Consider the following 20,196-nt stretch of genomic DNA (forward strand, 5'->3'; position numbering starts at 1 on the left):
AGACCCCTCTGTGGGCTCTGAGCCAAACGAAGGCTCTCTTTCTACAGTTCCTCATCTCCCAAAGCTGGGGGTAGGCGCAGGTCAGGGCTGTGGCAGAGGGAGGTAACCACTGTCTGAAGTCCTACAGGCCCCAGGGAGATGGCCGTGTCCTAGCGGTCAGCTGGCCAGAGTCCAGCTTGAGCCTGAGGAGGTTGCAAACGAGCAGGAGGAGGGATGCATTCCGCGGTGTAGCGTGGCTTCCTCATCTTGGCCAAGGAGCAAAGTTTACTCACCAAGAGTTCCTGCCATTTTTTAACTTGTTCTTGGTTCTGCTTGTGAGAGGGTGAAAGGAGCCGTCAGGGCCAGGAGTGGGGTGGGGTGGGAAGGAGGTTCATGTCGGGAGCGGCTTGCAGGGTCACATTGATCTCTTTCTTGCACAAAGGTAACATAATGAGTCTGGGTATAACCACATGGTAGGTAGTGGTCAGTATCTGGACATTTTATGATTCCAAAAATGAGAGGTAAACGTTGATATTTCTGATATTTTGAAATAGGCCCCGAGAAGTTGCACTGGATTAATTTGTCCATTCAGCCAGCAGATGATTCCTGGAAATGGATGTGCCATCCCTGGTGGCATAACGGGCTGTGAGACGCAGTCCAGGTCCACACGAAGCTTCCTTGCAGTTAGGCTGTTTTATAACTGTTCCCAAATCATGTTAGCTCTGGAAGCTATTTTAGGAACTCCTTTGGTTATGAACCATGTCTTATATTTAATTTTGATTCTTTTTCTCCTCCTGTCCTGGATTCAGTATCAGCATCAACAAACACTGTGTGCCTGGCATTGTCTTAGGTGTGGGAAGTATTTAGAAGAATCAGATACCGTGTTTCCCCGAAAATAACACCGGGTCTTATACGTACTTGATAAGAGCTCGTTAATTAACTAGAGCCAGTACCTAGAACAGCCTCCCAAGGACTTCAGGCCTTCCCTGTGCAGTCACCACTTCTCATGTCTGAGGATGCTGGGCTTCTGTCTGGAGCCCATCAGTATCTGTGAAGTGCCTAAAGCTAGGCACATGGTAGAGGCTTTGCCCCACTTTTCTTTGGTTGGTGCGTGTTCATAATAACAGTAAGAATCCCCCCCATCACTCCCCCCCCCCCCCAGGCACTGCAGGCAAGCAAGGCCGTGTCTTACTACCCACCTCCTGAGGCTGTGGCTGGCACTCCTTTGCTTCTTTCTCTTCTTGGTCTGCTTCTGTATCTGGTGAGGAAGGCATTCTACTCTTTCCTTAGCCACAATCTGGTTAGTAGCCATGAGGAGCTAGGAGAGTATCTGGTCTTTGATTCTCCGGATGAGAGTGGATTTGACGGTGCCTTCCCACCTATGAGATGAGGACAGTTGATTTCTGTCTCCTCCCTTCTCAGCCTCACATGGGGCCACATGAAAAAGGAGCCCGCATAACCCATCCCCAAGGTTCAGAGTTGACATTGCACTGTTTGCAGCCAGAGCAAGCAGCCCTTAGCGTCCTCCAGCCAGAGGACGAGGGGATCGCTGGTGTTTGTCAAAGGACAGGTCAGGTATCTCTTTGTTATTTGCATGGAGACCCTTTGCAGAAGCTGGAGTAAGAGGACTAAATTCATGTTTGACGAATCTAGAGCAAAGGAAGGAGAGAGTAGCAGAAACCTCAGAGGAGCAGAGGGCCAAGTGAGCCCATTTCCAGTAAATCTGTTGGGGACTTGGGGTGGTCGTGTTGACAGGGAGACCTGATCTAGCCTGATCAGCCAATCAACAAATATTGATTGCATGCTGCTGGGACCTTGGATTGGGAAGAATGAAAGAATTCTACAGCTTGCCTGGTCCCTGTCTTTGAAAAGTCCAGACTTTAGTGGGACGTACCAGATGAGCACACATGACGAGACATGACAGGATATTATTAGTCTCTAAATCAATATGGGGTTACATGTGTTGTTGGCATTTGGAGAAGGGAGAACAGTCAGTGTGGCAGATGTGTGGCCTGTAGGATTGTCATCTGTCTGGCCTGGGAAAGAATGGAGAATACAGTGGAATATATCGCTTCATCTGGTAGAGACCATCCAGCATCAAGTGTCAAAAGCCCCTTGTCTTTGCCGCAGCTTGGCCACGTGGAAAGGATGCACCGAGTGAGCACTCACGAAAGGAGCAGATGAGCTCTGGGGCCGGAGAACAGGGTTCAAGTTCCAGCTCAGGGGAATTGAGCAGATTAGTGGAGATAATGTATGTGAAAGCACCTGGCTTAGTGTTTTTCATATAGAAATAATTTAGCAAAGGTTTATTGATTCATTCCCAAGATCATGACTGAGAGAGTCCCAATGAAGACACCAGAGCAGGGTTTTAAACGGGGTGTGGGGAGTTAGGGTGAGTGTGGAGGGGCGGGTAGCCCATGAGTAGACTAAGCTGGAGCGAGGCGTAGCGTCCGCTGTGCCTTGGCCTGCTCAGGCCACTTTTGGCTGGTGGTTGGAGCTCTTGATCCCATTTAGGAGAGAAAATGTCAAACTAGAACAAATACAGAGGAGGGCTGCTGGCATGTGCAGAGTGGTTAAAAACATGGAAACATTCCCCCCAGAGGCGAGAGTTCGGGCAGGGGCAGTGGTTTGCTGGGCTCCCTCTGTGGCACTGCAGGGGCAGCCCTGGGGCCAATGGGTAACAGTGACAGGGAGGCCAGTGTTGATGCATGGAACTGGGTTATTTCCCACCACGTGAGCCGTGAAGGACATGAGGGAGGCAAGATGGGTGACCCTGGGAGCTCCTGCAGTGGGGCCACAGTGCTTACAGGCAGGCTGAGCGGCTGCCACAGGATGTTAATAATACAAACAGTAGGAATAGCTCCATTTTGCTTGTGTATCAGGCAGTGTTACCAAGTGCTTTACTTACATGGATTCATTAATCATCACAACTACTGGGAAGGGGTATGAATTGCTGATTCACCCTACTTTATAGATGAGAAAATTTCGACTGAGAGATGAAGTAACCCACCCAAGGTCCCACACCTTGGCCTCGAACCCAAGGCCAATCTTGTATTGGTGAAAGGTGTGGCCAGCTGACCTACAGTGTCCTCACTCTGAAGGTTCCCTCTCGTAGGTCACCCCATTCCGTTTGGATGGGGCTGGGCAGCTCTGTTGGGTTCGGGTCAGGAGTGGTGGTTACTGCTGTCAGGGGACTTCACTGTGCATGCTTTTGCCTGGCCGAGAGGTCAGTGGGTTGGGCTCTGCCTGCAAGGATGTTCTGTGGGCTGTTAGGAAATGGCCTCTCAGGGGAAGTGGCTGGGGACTCCCAAGCTTATCTCAGCGTCTCAGCTCCGCCTATCCGGTGTCCTCCAACCCTCTATGCCTCAGGGCTCTCCGAAGCGCCAGTGATGCTTTCTTTCATGTCAGCCTTCCCAGAAGCTCCGTTGGCTGTGCCATCAGTGCACTCAGCAGGCAGGTGTCCCCACTCCCACTCTCCCTTTCCAGAAGGGTGCAGAGTGATATCTAGGTGCTGCAGCCTGGAGGGGTAGCAGGACTCGAGCTGCTTTGTTTGGGGGGCCAGGCTGGGGTTAAGGAGCCACCTGTCGTCCTAGTGGATTCCCGGTTCACCGGCCTCTGGTGATGGGGAAAGCCCCTGCTGGCCAAACTTAGCGTTCTGAGGAGAGCGCCTAGCACTGTGCCTGCACATGTAGTCCCAAACACATGTTTTTGAGGGGGGATAAATAAATGGCCCATTCGTGTAGCACTCTCCTGCCTTCTCAGTTCTCCCCCTGACCCCTGAAGAGTTTGAGGTTTTTGCAGGGAGGGTGTTACAGAGTGGTAGGGTGCTCCTACCCCACGTTACATGGCGTTGGTGGAAACTTCTGCGTATAATCTTCTGGGTTTTTTTTAAGGCAGAGCTGTTAGTGCTGCTCTGCTTTTGGGGAAAGAACTTTGACCCCAGAGGCCTGTGCTGGATTCTAAATTGAGAATAATGGCTGCCCGCCAGTCCCAGAGGGCTTCAGAGAGCTGACCCTCCTAGACTGTTGTCCTGACACCTTCCCTCTGTAAATCAAACAATCACAGGACTGCCTGTCACCCCCGAAATTCTGGTCAACAACCCCTCCCTACTCTCCAGCTCTAGGCAGAGGATGTATTCACAGCATCAATGATTTTGTGGACCCTTCCTTTTGTTAAGGTTTCATGTTATGAAAGCATATAAAATGCATCGCAAATATTGCCCCAAAATGTGACATTAAATATGATGTTTTAGATTGCCCCCAGCCCCCGGCCCACCGGCCAGATGAGAGCCTCAGTCCTGGAGGCCTTGTCCCTGCTCCAGTCTCAACAAGGCCGGCCGTTTGCTGGAAGCCCAGACTGGCGCCCTGCTGTGCACGGTGGCCCTGGCGTTCTCCCTCTTCGGCTACGGGTATGGGCATGGCATGCCCTGAGTGGGGGAGAAGGCAGTATGGAAATTAAAGCTCAAGGCAGACTTGTTTGGGGAACCCCCTGTCCTACTTGTGCTTGAGACTCCTGCTGTCTAGATCTGACTCAGCTAAGCGAAGCAATAGTCTGTTCTGGAGCAGAAAGACACTCCGTTTTTGAGTCACATGGTATAAGCTCGTGTGGTCAGGCAGAGGTCAGTACAGCCCAGCAGTCGCCCAGGTTCTCTGTACCCTGGAGACATGTCCTGCTGCCCGGGGCTTCCCTCCGTGATCAAGACCAAGAACTCCAAGAGCAGCAGTACCACCTGAGGGTCCCAGCCTGTGCCTGGAGGGTGAATGGCAGGGCCTCTGAGTGCCCCCTCCCCGGCCACGTCTGGCCTGTGGCACAAACTGCAGATTCTACTGCTCAGGGATGGTGTAGAGCTCTCCAGTCTGACTCACGTGGCCCAGCCACACTCCATCTCTCTGGAAATTATTTCTATCTGTTGACAAGGCCAGGATTTCAAGAGCAGCCAGCCAAGAGGCGCATTGGGTTACTCCCTCAGTCCCAAGAAGACGTTGTCCCCCTGCCTGTGGGCAGCACTAGAAGCCGTAGTCCAGGGGCTTTGGCTAGTGGAGTGACCATGTTCACTCAGCACAGCCCTGCATCTGAAAAGCAGGTGCCAGTCCCATTACCAGCCTGGGTTTCGCTTGAGGCTGAGCCGTGACCCCTCTGGCACGGAAGCTTAGATTTAACGACCAGTGGCCTAGGACAAGACAGACATTTGGCCTCTTTCACTTTCCTGGGGGGTGATGGGAGCCAGCTTGGGCAGGACACTGTTTTTGGATTTTTGGCCTGAGTGGCTGGCTGACTCGGTCTGCCCAGGAGAAAGCATCTCCTTACAAACAGGGCCTATTGGTCACAATATCTGCCATCCCAGGCCTGACCTTCCCCGCAAACAAACATGCCTCATCACTGTACTGCCCTTGGGCATTTTCCATGCGAGTCTCTGTGGGTGCTGGGGCTCACTTCCATTTGTGCTGTGAATTCAGGACTCGACTTGGCCTTCGCTCGTCGCCCTTCACCCTGCAGTCATGGGAGTCCTGTGTGCACAGGGTCAGCACCTGCCAGGCCACTTCCTGTCTGCTGCCTGGCTCCAGCTCCCTGTCTGTGGCGGCATTCAGTGTCTGCGTCTGATGTCACCTCTGCTAGGACCTACCCTCCGTCCCAGGGTGTCTGCATCCCCAGCTCTTGTCTCTAAGATGTTTCACTTGGCACGTGGCGCTGTGTTATGTCCTCGGAGTGTTTGTCATCACTGCTGGGCCTTGTTTCGCTTCAGCTCAGCAACCTGGGTGGAAGTGTCGTAGTCCCTCAGGTTGGGGACTAGATGGGAACAGCTCAGTGGCACTGAGGCACGTGTTCCAGGAGACTGACGAGATGCAGTGCTTAAGGCTGAGCATATCGTGGTCGTTATTGTTGATGGACGCTGCTCTTCAGGGACCGTCTCCCCAGGACGCCATCAATGCCATCCGACTTCTAAGCTCCGAGTACCGTTTCTGACACCACCCCCGCCCCCAACTCCCACCCAGCGCATTTTCAGACTATTTCTGATTACACGTATTTGTAGATTCTATTTTTGTTTCTTTTTCCTTATCAAGTATTTAACTGTCCCAACAATTTGGCTTTTACTTGGCGTCTCTAACCTGTTTTCTCCAAGCCCCTCCTTTGTGTTGGGCTTTCCACCTGATCACACCTGATCTTGTCTGCTTAGTTTTGTCAATACCTGGTTGTACCTGGTTAGCCCTTGGATGGAAGACGAAGAATGCCAGGGACTGTAGGTTTTTCGAGGTGTCATTAGGCCTTTTCTTCCAGTGCCTGGTATGGTCCCAAGCTTGAAATCGTCATTATCCATCATCATCATCATCTTAGTGACAGCTGGCATCAGTTGAGCATTTGCTTTGTGTTGAGCAATGTGCAAAATGCTTCTATATCTTATAACATTTTTATCAAGAAAACCCCTAGGAAGTGTGAATGAAGCTGAAACTAGAAACTTAGGTCAAAAAGTTATTCAAGTCTGTATAACTAGTAAAGAGGCTATACTAGAATTTAGATTCAAACCTGTCTCGTTTTAGAGTCTGTTTGTAACCATCGTATGTTCTCTTTGTGTTGTAGTATGTACTCACTAAATGTCTGTTGAACACCAAGATTGCTCCAGTAGTTTGCTTGGTCTCCACGGTATCACTAACTGATGGGGATAGCACCCAGCATTTTTTGAATACTTGTAATGCTAAGTGATGTACATTGATTAACCCATTTAATTTACACAGCTCAATAAGAAAGAGTTTCCCCATTTTACAGATTAGGAAACCGAGGCTGAGAAAGACTGAGTTAACTTCCCCAAGGTCACACAGCTAAACAGTATATACATCAGGACTTGGATGCAGGTTAACACAGTATGAGCCTGTCCTCTTTTTTTTTTTTTTTAATTTGTTTTAATTTTTATTTTATTGGGGAAGGGGAACAGGACTTTATTAGGGAACAGTGTGTACTTCCAGCCCTTTTTTCCAAGTCAAGTTGTTTTCCTTTCAATCTTAGTTGTGGAGGGTGCCGTTCAGCTTCAAGTTGTCCTTTCAGTCTTAGTTGTGGAGGGCGCGGCTCAGCTCCAGGTCCAGTTGCCGTTTTCTAGTTGCAGGGGGCACAGCCCACCATCCCTTGCGGGAGTCGAACTGGCAACATTGTTGTTGAGTGGACGCCTCCAACCAACTGAGCCATCCGGATGGGAGGCAGCTCAGCTCAAGGTGCCGTGTTCAATCTTAGTTGCGGGGGGCGCTGCCCACCATCTCTTGTGGGACTCGAGGAGTTGAACTGGCAACCTTGTGGTTGAGAGCCCACTGGCCCATGTGGGAATCGAGCTGGCAGCCTTCGGAGTTAGGAGCACGGAGCTCTAACCGCCTGAGCCACCGGGCCGGCCCCGAGCCTGTCCTCTTAATCACTGTGTTACTATTTACAAAAAACAAGACTCATTTTTACCTCTGCCCCTTCTTGCTACCCCTTTCCTTGGCTTGAGTTGCTTTTTGTTTGTTCCTGCTCATTCTGTTCTTTCCGAGAGACCTAGGCTGGCGTTCTCTTCTCCCACTATGGCTGTCCACATGGAACTCCCTTTGCAAAATTGGCTCTTTGATTTGTATTTTCCTAAATTTTACTTGCAGATAAATCCTCATGGTAAATCACCTGATTTAAGATTAGTGCTCCATAACTCAATAATAGACCTATTTGTCTATCTTATTTCTGACCAACAGAATGGAACAAGTTGCCCAGAAACAGACCCATACATACCTGGACACCTGATTTATGACAGAGGCCACCGCTTAGCAGTAGGGAATGGACAATCATTTTAATAAACAGTGTTGGGGCAGTTGGATATCCATAGGGAAAGAAATGAATCTTGACCACTACCTCATGTCACACACAAAAATAAATGTAGAGAGATCATCAATCTAAACGTGCAAGTTAAGACAAAAGAAAACTTCACCTGCAAGGTAACAGAATAACCTCATAACCTTGGGGTAGCCATGCATTTTTTTCCAGAAAACACCAAAAGCACTGACTATAAAGGGAAAGGTTGATGAGTTGGTTGACATTAAAATGAGGAACTTCTGATGGCAAAAGACATCAATAAAAGAGAGAAAAGACTAGCAGAGTGAGGAGCACACATGCCGTCCCTGTGACTGGCAAGTGGATTTGTGTCCAGGATGTAGAACGAACCCATAAAATCATAAGGAAAAGAACCCCTTCCCCTCAGATGGTCAAAAGAATGTCTTATACTTATGAATTGTGGGCTGTACACAGTTTTCTCCTCCCAATTCCAGGTTGTAAGCAGCTTGCTCTGGATCATTGGCACAGCCTGGTGGCTGGCCTTGGGAACTGTCTGACTCCCTGGCTCTCCTTTTCCTATGCGTGTGGACCCTGGGCACTTCCTCTGGCATGTCCCACTTTGTCGGCTGTTTATTCTGCCACAACTGCTTCTTTTTTTCATGAATACATAATACGTAGGTCTCTTCCTCTTTTCCTTTGGCTTGTTAACTTTTGATCAGCTATTTTAAGAATATTTCTCCCCGGCTTTCCCCTGCCCCCCACCTCCTTTTTCATTTCCCTTTTTGTACCTCCTTATGTAGCCTAAAAACTTGTGGTTGTAAAAGTGATCCTAAAATATCTGAAAGCCTTTGGGGGAGTAGACTTGTTCTGTGGGCTCCAAAGGCAGAATGAAGAGCTGAAGGCTAGTCAGTAGGTTCTGACCGAGAGAGGGATTTCATCTCTGGTGTGTTCCAGTTGCCTGAGACCGCAAAGGTGCGATGGGAGTTATTGAGTCAAGTAGAGGCTAGAGCACACTACCCCTTGGTCATAGTGTTGTTTATGGCGGGCTCCATGCCTTGGATGGGCAGCTGAATTACGGTAATCCCTTCCGATGTAGCAACAAAGCTCTGAACAGACCCTTTGAGGATGTCCAGAGCAACAGCTCTCAACTTGGAGGCTCTTGTCCCCCTAGTAGGTCAGAATGGGCACAAACACTAGTACTTTAATGGTCATGGGTATTTAAAAATAATTCTGAGGCGCCCCTCCACCCGCAGCCCTCAACGTAGAGCTGGTTGACATCCACTGACCGAAGGCTGAGAGGTCCCTCATGTTCCTGTAAGCCGTGCTTTCCTCCGGTAGCAGCTTCTGTGAGGTAAAGCTTTTCTCTTCAGTTATAATCTTTTGTTTCTTTATTTTATTTAAATCCTCACTCTGGCAGTGCCTGCTCCCATTTTTCTATTGCAAATGTATCATATTTTGGACTCATTACCACAGATAAAACTGGAAGCTCGGCAGGTTATGTTTTGACGTTTTACATTTTTGGACAATGTTTAAGAATCGAGAATTCAATGTAATAAATCTGGATTTCTGTATTCTCCTGAAAAACTGGATGATCTGGGCTCTTGAGGTCTCCATTCCGAGCTGGGCCCCACCAGGCAGGGCTGGGGAGGGGCTGCCCTTCTCGAAGTGGGTAAAATAGACTTTTGAAGGCTACCCTGGGAACCCAACCAATATTTTTAATATATTTCAATGGGAAAATGAATTCCTGCTTTTAAAGGATAGTCTTAAAAAGTCAAAAATGCACATTTGGGAATGCTTATAGGGTCCTCAACTAGAATGTGCGTGTTGTGAGGTGATGACCTGTATAGTTCTCCTATGCTGCATGTTGGCTTAGCACCTGGTAGGTCGGTACTTACTAAATGATTTCCTCATGGGGTCACTGAGTGCCCGTTGTCTGCCCCTCCCAGGCGGTGAGCAGAAACACCATCTCACTGTGGAGCTGGGCCTGTCAGTTCCTCCTGAGACTGGTTGCTACCTCATCTATCTAGAACACCCACTCCAGCCCAGATACTTGTGTGGCGTTTGGGATCAGTCTTCTGAACAGCTCCCCTGTCTTGAGAGAAACGGTTCCTTTCCTGATTAAAGATCCTGTCCCTGGAGAGTAGGCCCTGCTGAGGAAATGAGAGGACGCGGAGGCCTGCACTAAGCCTGCTTTCCTGGCTGATGCCCGCTAAACTGGAGTTTGTGGCAGTTACACACAGTGCTTGCATTCCTAATGTTGGACAAGGGCTGGGTAAAAGTTCAGCTCATTCCCTTTAAAGAGAAAATGAATTCTTCATCTTGGGCATTGCAAAATTTTGACCCAGATCCGTCAGAGGCCATGGAGAACTCACAATATTTGGAGAGTGGGTATAGTTTCCGAGGCCTGTAGCTGCAGAGAGCCAGTGACCTGCTGGGTCTGAGTGAAAGCCCTGCCTTTGCAAGTTTGCCCTGGCCCAGCCTCCACAGGCCTCAGAGTGTGGACGGAAGGAGCCAGCACCTTCCCCTCACTCAGAAGTTATCTTTACCCCCGAAATCAAACACCACATGCAGCACCCTGTAAAACTGCTTCCTTGTAGGCTCGAGCGTGCTTGCTAAGTAAACATCCTCTCGTGTTTTTGGAACTGAATTCATTTCTGCTTCCTGGTCATCCCGTTCGGGTTTTTCTGTTCTTGGTGCCACGCAGAATCAATAGAAGGGAGACCTAGAATTGGGCAGAGGCACCTAAAATGACTGTTTCAATCCTAGTAAATTTGTAAGAAGTGATGGGGTTGTGGGAAGAAAAAGAAAAGACTTAGATGAAAAGTGAAATGAAACAAAACCTTTCCAAATATAGTGCTGTCATAATGCTTTGCAAGTCAGAGTTGGTCCCTGCCGAGCCCCTGAGATGGGAACCTTTCTTTGCATGGACTCAAGCTCAGTGACCACAGTCGTCCTCTCTCTGTAAATTCTGTGGCTGTGTGTGGCCCTCTGACCTGAACTTGCTCTTGCGCAGTCTCTCATGACTTATTTGCCTCGCTCACTGCCACCCACCCGTGACATCTCCATCGCCATGGCAGTGAGCAGCCACGTCATTCACCAGGTTCACGGGTGATGGGCCAACTCCGTGCTGAGCCCTCTTTCCCTCTAGTTCTCCGTCCTGAAGCAGGAGGCTCCCTGGCAGAGCTCAAAGCCCTTTGTTTATTTGATCCTGGGCTCTTGGATAAATCAGGAATGTCCTGACATGAACTTAGGCATGTTTTTCTTCCATGGAAAAGGAAACTACAGCAAATGGTATTTAAGTAGGCAGAGGACCATTCCGGGGGACTCGCTTTAGTGCCATCAAGGCCACATTCCTTTGGTCATCAGACCAGTAGGTGACTTCGTTATTGGCATGCTCTACCCTGGAGCCCAGAAGGTGTGAATTTGAAGCGCTTTCCCCCCTGCTGGCAGCTGGCACAGAAGCTCGGGGCTTCTCTTAAAACCGTGGCGTACCATGGTTGTCTTCCAAGTGGTCTTCTTTCTTCTGGGCGAAACCTTGGCCCAGAGAAGGCTGCTGGGGAAGCAGCGTTTGGGATAAGGTGGCTGCCTGGCCCGTCATTCTCAAGCCATCTTCTTGGAAGTTGCGAGGTTCTTGATACGATATACTTTATGAGTCAGCTACCCCAGGACCTGAATATCTCACTTCCAGTCAGGTCTAAGATCATATAGTGCGACTGGTTGTCAGAAATCTTTTCGGGTCTGCATTCTTTGAATATAGTGGTGTGGGACCCAAGATTCCCTGGGTGTAAGTATACGGGGTCCAGTGAGTTAGCATGGGAACTGTTCTGGAAATATTTCTGGGTCCGGGAACAGGAAAATGTTGGGAGCTCATGCTTTGCTCTTGGAGAGGCCTGTCAGTATCCAAAAACAGCCTCAGGCAGTCTCCAGAGCATTGGTGGGACACCCCCACCCCCACCCCCGTGAGAGTTTCCAGGTATGTGGATACCCACGCGTTACCCTCGCAGGGGCAGTGCGGGTGGGCTGGTGGATGCTCCTCTCGTTTGGCTGCCCACCCGGAGGGAAGAACCCTGTTGTTAGCCACTCCAGGCCCAGGCTTGGTTGCTGCTCCCGTTTACTGCTTTTCGTGTTGTCAGAGGATCTTCTTGGGAACAAATGACTCAGCAGCCTGAATCTCTGGGACTGAGTGGCCAGAGTGCCTTCTGAGAAGTGATTGGACGTATCCACCTAGGCCCTAAAATTCTGAGCCCAGGAAGAATGGAGATCCAGACTGGCTTTACTAAGGATTCTTCAGGCTGCAGTTCAATTTGGTTTACCCAGTTCCTACCCCTATAGAAGGATTTCACTCATGGGATAAACAGGCAATGTTTTAATTACGCTTTTTGTCTTTAGGAAATTCCAGGGAGAAAAAGGTCCTGGTTTGTGGCCAAAAGAGCAGAAACGAACAAAAATCAGCTGTGGCTGTAAACCTGGACTTGTCTGTGGCAGAAAGAGTTAACAGGATGGTGGTCTCAGGGTGAGGACCGTTTTTTTCTTATGGCTGGGAGAAGCTCACAGGGTTCAAGAAAAGATGATGCAACATTTAGTGTGGGACAGCCCTGTCTGCCTTATGGGCGCTGTCACTCAAAGAGTTAAACCAGCCTTGTGGCTGGGAAGCCCTCAGGGAAGGCCTGAGCCTGCAGGGACCAGGCCCTTTATGCCCCAGAGCAATGAGGTGTAGGGTAAAAATTGGGCGGAAAGTGTGGCCAGGGAGTGGAGTGTAGGCCCAACTTTTTTTTTGCCGTGTTTGACCAGCCTTGGCACTGCCCTCAGGCTCTCCAGGGGAAAAGCTGCAGTTCTGCTCTTGCAACACAAGGAGCAGACTGGAGAATTTAGATCTGCGTCACAGAGCTCAGAGAGAGAGAGAGAGAGGGAGGGAGAGAGAGAGAGAGGGAGAGAGAGAGAAGAGAGAGAGCGAGAGCGCTCTGTCGATAGGTCTGCTAGCAAGAGCTGTGCTGCAGCAGAGAGAGAGAAATCAAGAAACAAGTCATAGCAACACCGGGCACCAGGTTCTGCCAGCTCACTTGCCAAGCATACAGAAATCTGTCGGGGGCTGGAGGCCTCTGGGTGGCCTAGGCTCAGGAGATGACATGCAAGGTGGCACGGGCGGTTCCCGTGGGGAGGAGCTGGGGTGGTGGTGGAGTCAGTGGTGGCAGCAGGAGGTTGTGGGGCAATGGTGGAAGGTTTAACGGGACCAATTTCTGGAACCTTCGGGACTGTGGCACCTTACAGCCGGACCGAGATTTGGGTCTGCGCAGGCGACGATGGGTGGTCCGATGGACTTCAGGAGTTGATGGTGTCACCCCCTTCTTCCCCCACGTACGTATTTGCTGGGATCGGGGGCGATGTCTCTGCGTATGTGGGCGCTCTGTCTTTCTCACCTTCTTTCTCGCTTTTTGCTATTTTTTTCTCGGAGGGAGGGCTTTTTTTTCCACTTTAATTTCTTTTCCCTTAGTGTCAGCTGCTCAAGCCTGACTGGGGGAGAGGAAAGAGGAGCAAGCTGTCCCTGGCGTCCCACCTGACCTCCCAGTCTTTATCCTTATTTTCTTTTATTGGACAGACAGACAGACTGGTTTTCCAGGTTAAGTGTCAGCATCTGTCTGTCCGTATAGTTCTCAGGTGGAAGGTAGGGAGTGAGAAGGAGACGTGCTGAGAGGAAGGCCAGGCAGTTTCCCAGGGGCTACCTTACTGAAATGTTCAGCACTGGGAATCTGGGGCTGGTGGGGAGCAGGTGGGCAGGATGGGGCATGGGCTCGAAGAAGTGGGGTAAAGCCGGAAGGTTTGTCACTGCGTAGTTGGGAAAAGTGGGGAATGGTGACGCAGTCACTGTTGCATCTTGTTAGAAGCTCTAGGGGGACAGGTAGTGAGGTTCCCAGGGTCTGTAGGGCAAGCGAAGGGGGCTTAAGGATGAGCTGAGAAGGGAAGCTAGCATTTGGAGATTAAATGTCATTCTTTTGGCGTTGGAAAGTTGTTTACCTTGCGCTCTCTGTGTCTCCATGTTGGCACCCTTCCAGTTCACATGTGATGGCCTTCCTTGTACTGCTGCATCATTAACTAAGTGACTGAGCTGGCCTTCCATTGGCCAGGGGAGGGCTCTACTCCAGAAACTTCCTCTGATTGGTGGGTGGGCCAGTGGCAGGTGAAAACCTTTTTTTGATTGGCTTAGGGCAAGGTATCAAATCTGAATTTGCATTTCACTTGCTTAAAGGGGAGGTGGGGAGAAGCCCAGCAGCTTTCTAAAATCTGTTTAGGGGTGTGCGTATGCCCCTGTGTCTGTGCCTGCTTTTGATTGACCAGTCGAAGCCTCTTCCTATACCTTTTTTATTTCATGCACTCCAAGGAAGAGGAGCTCAGAGTGCCCCAAACTTTTTTTTGGAGGGGGAAGGGTTGGGGAGATGGGTGCACAGAGGGTTGATCAAACTGGAAGAAAATATTTGTCCTTTAGTTTGGTTTCAGAAAAGGAAATTTTCTGATCAGCCACACCTCAGTGTTGCAGCAAAATAATTCTTGGCTCCCCTGGAAACACAGGGGCAAGGTAGGGCAGGGCTGCTGCTGCTGATATTGCCACCACCCTGGGCTTCCTGCTGACTCTGGGCTACTCCCAGGGGACCAGAGATTTGCATTGACGTCCGGGGCTGTCCAAAGCTGAGCCCAGTATGAGAAGGACCTGCCTTCTGGAAGCTGCTGCTCCCTGGTTGGAAAGGTGAGGACGGGGACCTACCCCAGGACACTGCTCAGAAACTGCGTATTTGGTGGGATTTCGGGGAGAGCCACTGGGCCATGAGAGGTTCGGAAGTCCCAGGTTAGAAAGGATTGTCATTCTGGGGAGTGAGGAGAGTGAGAGCAAAACTAGGACAGCAGGCTGGTTGCCTCTGGTTGGAGGTGGGGGACTTGGAAAAATCAGGGTCCCGGCCTTCCATCCGGTCCTTGTAGCAGGTCTCTCATTTGTGAAGAGGGGGTTTCCAAGTTCTGCACCATGCCCAGTGGCCCCTGCCCATGACTGCGCATCTGGGAGCGCAATGCGCCCTGGGTCTCCGGCCTAGGACAGCACCGCCCTTCTAATTACATAACGGAGGGCACGCTGTGCCTTCCCGGCCCTTCCTTGCAACCCTGCCTCCTGGTTCCCCAGGGCCCACAAAGCTGGGGAGGGTCTGATGGGGGAGCAGTGAAAGATGTCATTCCCTTGGAGGGCTAGCTCTTGTCCAGTCAGTGGTAGGAGCTAGGTTTGAAGACAGAAATGGACTGCTGTCTCCCATCTTGGGGTATAGAACGCAGAACGTCCTTCTCAATGCCCTCTGTCACCTATGGCCCCCAGGACCTCTCGGGGGATGGGGTGATGCCCTTCTTTCCCTCTTATGCTTTCTGGCTTTGAGAAGAAGTTTCTGAAGGGAAATATGTGACAATTGTGAGAGTAAGGAAGGGTGAGGGGGGCAGTTGGGAAGTGGTTGACTGTTCACGCCCCTTGTCACTGGGTCCCTTTCTCTGGGTGGGTTGATGATATTGTTGGACTCCTTTTATCACAAGGCTGCCATTTTGTTGGCATTTCTGCTGGTACCTGACATGGTGGCGTTGGTTTTTCTGGTCCTGCTGTGCCGGTTCCGCAGAGTGGGCGGGGGGCGGGGGCTATGACGGAGGAGGGGGGCGGGCAAAAGCCCAGCAGAGGCGGGCACAGTGGTGGCTGCTGCAGTGAAGGTGGCCCCAGGGGCAGGACCGCCCAGTCCCACCCTCAGACACAGCCCCGGGTGGGGGTTCCACTACCTGGGGCCCTGGCTCAGCCAGAGCATGGGCACTGCTAACCAAAGGTCTGGGCCTGTCGTGCCCTCATCGGCCTGAGGCTTAAAGCAGTTTGGTGAAAAGCTGAACTTTGGAGGGGAGAGTAGAGGCAGAGACATGGCAGCTCAGCTCAGATGCGTCGGAGCTATGGTTTGTGTTCCTCAAATAGGTCTGTCTCCGGCAGTCTCCCCGTAGGGACAGAGGGTGGGGTCCATGGCAGCTTTGAGGATCTGTTCTGATGGCCATGGCTTTTTACCGTTTTCATTCTGTTTCTCCTCACGCCCCCTGCCAGTGCATTGGTTCCAGCTGTAGTGCAACAGTGAGGCTCCCTGCTGCCCGTCCCTCTCCTCTCCGGGCCCTTCTGCGTGTAGCGGCCATCTTGTCTTTCTTGCCCAGAAATTTAAAATGGTTTCTCATCGTTTCCAGAATAAAATCCCTGGCCTTTAGCATGCTGCCCAAGGCTGTCTGTAACTAGCCTTAGCTTTCCTGTAGTCTTGCCTGTCTGAGTTTCCCTGGGTGGGCCATGTGTTCCGGCAAAACCAGGTGACTGACCTTTTCTTGCTTTTCCCATCTCTGTTTTCACTAGTGATATTTTCCATGCCTCCTTTCTGTGCACCCACCTGCGGCCGTCCCACTGTCCTTCATGGACCATCCTGGTTGCTTTCGCAAGGAGGGACCCTCATAACTTCCCATGCCCTCTTTGGACAAACTCCCATACGCTTCATCCCTCCTTTTCGCTACTGTAGTTGTGTGACTGTTTTCTGTATATCAGTCTTACGTCACCTACTAGATTGTGAGCTCCAAGAGGCCAAGGGAAAGAAGGAGGAAAACACATTCCTGTTTGGTGCCTTCTGCCTGACAGGGACCATGTGAAGCTCTTTCTCAGTGGTTATTTCATTTATTCCTTAGCACAACCCTGTAAGGAGAGTCCTGTGGCTGGTAAGCATTCTGATCATGGTTCGAAAGCTGGTCTCTCAAAGCCTTTGCAATTTTCCTCTTTCAACCCTCAGTGTCTATAAAATGCCTCCTAGGAGGTAGATCCTCAAAACGTGTCTATTTAAGGAATTCTGTAAGTCCGTAATGCTATGTGGGAGTTTGCGTGGCTGGTCTTCTTGCACCCAAGGTCTGGGTCACTTAGCAGTCCCACACCACCCTCATGGCTGCCTCATTAACTTTCTCCTCTTCCTTTGTGGCCAGTTTCCCTCAGAATGGCTTTTTTTTTTGTAGCTAAAACTGATAGATTAACAAACTTCATTTATCCTGGTTGCTTTCCTCCCAGAAGAGGATGTGGAGGTGGGGTGGGGTAGGTTGTAGTATCTTCAGAGCAGAAATAAGCTCCAGAACCCGAAGTCAGTGGAGACTATAGAAGGCAAGGAGCAGGGACATTGCACTCAGACAGAGCTAGGTTTGCATCTTGACCCTGCGTTGTCTTCACTGGGTGGTTTTAGACGAGTCATTTGATCTAAGTTTTAGTGTCCTCAGTCAGTGAGATGGAGCCACTGTCACCTACACAGAAATGCCTAACGTATTGCCAAGCAAGTAGGTTCCCAACAGAAAGTGATGCAGCTCCCGTCCCTCTACCCAATTGTTCATCAAGGACTTAAGGAAGGAACGTCATAGGCGGCTTGATCTGAGAAGAAATGGGGGAGAAGGGAGCTTGTGAGCCTTCAGTGGTATCAGAAGCAGGGGCAGGGGAGGAGGTCACCAGGCAGTACGCACCTGGAGCCTGCCAGGTAGTGCCTTTCCCCCACCTAGAGTAAATACCCCTTCAGCTTCTCCATCAGGAAAACACCATGGGAACGGAGCTGGAGCCATGAGGACTTGTGGTGGCAGAGTGAGGGTTAACCAGGGCACCCTCCTGGGAGCCTTTTGATGCCAGGTTAGTTTCCCTTCTCTCCTCCCAGCAGTGGCTGCCTGATTTCTGATGCTGTTGCACCCTGTGGGAGGAAAGTTGGGCACCCTGAAGCCCCTCATCACCAATTCCAGGACTACAGAGCGGAGAGTGACGACAGCTTATGAATCGTCAGCCGACGGCAGTGGGGACCCTGGTGACGGCTGCTTTGTTGTTTTTTTCCTCTTTGGATGATGACTCAGTCTGTCGGAGCGGGGAGATGGAGCGCTCAGCTGAGTGGCCAGGACGTTCTGTCAACATGAAAGCAGCAAAAACAGCTTGTCGGGCTCAGAGCTGACCCTTAGGCTCGGGTCATTTTCAGGAAGGAATTGGCAAAGAAGCAGCCCACTGCTGGACACCAGGGTGGGGGCGACACCAGGTAACAAAACGGTTCTGTGGACACTTGAATCTTAGAATCTCAAAAGAAAATGCATCTGTTTGTGTTATTAGATGAGCTTGGCAGACAGGGCTGCTTCTTGAGCTCCTGTCACTGGTCCCAAATGAGAACCATCTTACTGGGGCCAGAAAGCCCCTTTGGATTTCTCACTGTGGCTCACTGCCTCAGATAGAAGGCAGGTTTCTTCTGGGGGTAGGGTGGGGCCTAGCAGGCATGCTCCAGGACCCCGCAGGCAAGGACCCATCATGGGGATGTAAGACTTGTATTTCCCTTGCTGGTGTTATGTGAAGATGTTGGTGGATCCACATCTCCGGGCTTAAGCTGAAGCCCTGCTCTGGGGCGGCCTCCTTCGGCCTCCTCTTTCCTTATTGTCCCAAATCAAAGCTTATCTTCTTCTCTTCATCTTGCTTACTTCCTGCTTAGGCACAATTATAGGCTTTGAGTTCCTGTCGTGTGTGTGTGTGTGTGTGTGTGTGTGTGTGTGTGAGAGAGAGAGAGAGAGAGAGAGAGAGAGAGAGAGACAGAGAGAGACAGAGAGAGAGACAGAGAGAGAGACAGAGAGAGAGAGACAGAGAGATATTATGGCGGCTCTGGGTTCTAGACTTTTCTTGAATCTGCAGCATTGCGCTATGTGCGCGTGACATCCCCCAGGCCCCACCCGCGCAGCCCCGCCCCTTCCCGCCGTGCCATCTTGGGAGAAAGAGAAAAGATGGACCTCCATTGCCGCTGAATCATTGCCACACCATTATCCCCAGCATCTGGCTTCCCTTTGTCTCCTTTCCCTCCCTTGGCCAGTGTCTGGGGGCAGAGGAGCAAACAACTTGTGGGTGGGGATTGAGGAACAGCCTGGCCCTGGAGCTCCCTGCCTCCTTTCTCCACGTGCCGCTTTTCAGCCTCGCTTTCCATAGATGATGCTGGCACTGACATTTGACGTGGAGCACCTCCTCTTCTCCCCAGAGGTCTCCCAGCGTGACTCATTGGGGATCTCTGGAAGGAGTGGCTTTGGGGCCTTGGGAGTCTGAGGGAGCAGGGAGACCTAACCGAGGTCACAGCGGACAATTGGGCAGAGCAAGGGACAGGAGCCAGCCGTCCCCACCCAGAGTGCAAAGGCAGCCCCAGCCTCTTTGCGTCATGTCTTTTTGAGCCTGAGTACAGAGCATCTTGACCTAAAAAAATTGTATATATGTGGGTGTTAGATCCTTTGAGTCTCATATTTCTTTGTCTAGAAACTGTGTGTATGGTGAGAGCCCAGGCACTGTACTTCAGAGAGCATTGTTGTCCCTCAAATTTGTTTTCTGAAAGAGATGATAGACAGGCCCGGCTTGACAAGAGCTCCATGCCCACTGGTACTGGCACTTTTCCAGGACGATGGGCCCAACATTGTCCTGCTTCTGTCATTGGATGGTGAGCAGCAGCCCCGTGCCATGGTCCTAGGGCCACATCCTAACGCCAGATGGGACCCTGATTGGAGCCTGCATCTTCATTGCTTGAGGTTGGTCCTGTGAGCTGACCCCACTGGTCTTCCTTTCGCTTCTTCCCCAGAGAGAACTCAGAGGAGTTGAGAGCTCCATGAGTGACAACCCCATGGACACTCGGCTCAGCTGAGGATGGCGCTGGTATACAGAAGACAGCCATCATACTGTGGAATAAATGTGTGCCCGTTTGCATTTATTTGCAAAAAAAAGAAGATGCCTGGCAGCGTGGCTCTGTGCAGTAAGTATTTGTCTGCATTCTTTTATTCCTTCAAATATCAGCAGTGGATAGATGTTTATCAAACCCAGCCAGCGGCTGTGCATGCCTTCTCCATTCTTTTCCTGCATGCCCGCACGCTTAGTCCTCCAGAAGAAAGGGCTGGATCAGTTTTTCTAGTGCTGCTGGAGAGGTGCAGAGAGGCTACAACTCGTCATCCAGCCCCTCACATTCAGGCACGGTTGATTTTTCCTACAACGGAGCCCAAAGCCCACGTCCCTCAGTACAGAGTGTTAATGGGCCGAATGGAAGGGCCTTGCTCACCCTCACTGCCCCCAGTAGAGAGGTGAGGCTCTCCGTTGGCTGGGGGAGGCTGGTCTTTGCTGGCATCTAGCATGGTTCTCTGCCAAGTTCTAGCTCCAAATCTCTAGGCTGGTTGGAACCTCGACTATATATAGCATTGTGCTAAGCAGTTCTTATCGGACGTGTCTGCCCTCCCCCGTGGGAGAGGAGCATTTCTATCAGAGAACCAGAACCTAGAGAGTGAGACATCTCTGAGGGACCTTTCATTCCGGGAAGAGGGTGTGTGTGTGTGTGTGTGTGTGTGTGTTTTAGGGCTGCCAAGCTTTCTGTCTCCTATTTCGATGCTGAT

At 50.8% G+C, this 20,196-nt stretch overlaps 1 long non-coding RNA gene across 13 annotated transcripts in view; it reads left to right on the plus strand.

Annotated features, from left to right (window-relative positions):
• The first annotated feature begins 384 nt into the window (after positions 1–384).
• Positions 385–20,196, plus strand: part of LOC109435751 (uncharacterized) — a 34,514-nt gene continuing 14,702 nt past the window's right edge. Inside the window, exons 1-4 of one of the 13 annotated variants that reach the window (XR_012492965.1) lie at positions 385–9,109; positions 12,148–12,271; positions 13,027–17,837; positions 19,398–19,568. This is a non-coding gene — a long non-coding RNA (uncharacterized LOC109435751). The other 12 variants (XR_012492971.1, XR_012492973.1, XR_002136009.2 and 9 more) reach the window with 12 other exon arrangements.

The sequence above is a fragment of the Rhinolophus sinicus genome, linkage group LG17 (assembly GCF_036562045.2).
Source record: "Rhinolophus sinicus isolate RSC01 linkage group LG17, ASM3656204v1, whole genome shotgun sequence".
In the NCBI taxonomy this organism is placed as follows: Eukaryota; Metazoa; Chordata; class Mammalia; order Chiroptera; family Rhinolophidae; genus Rhinolophus; species Rhinolophus sinicus.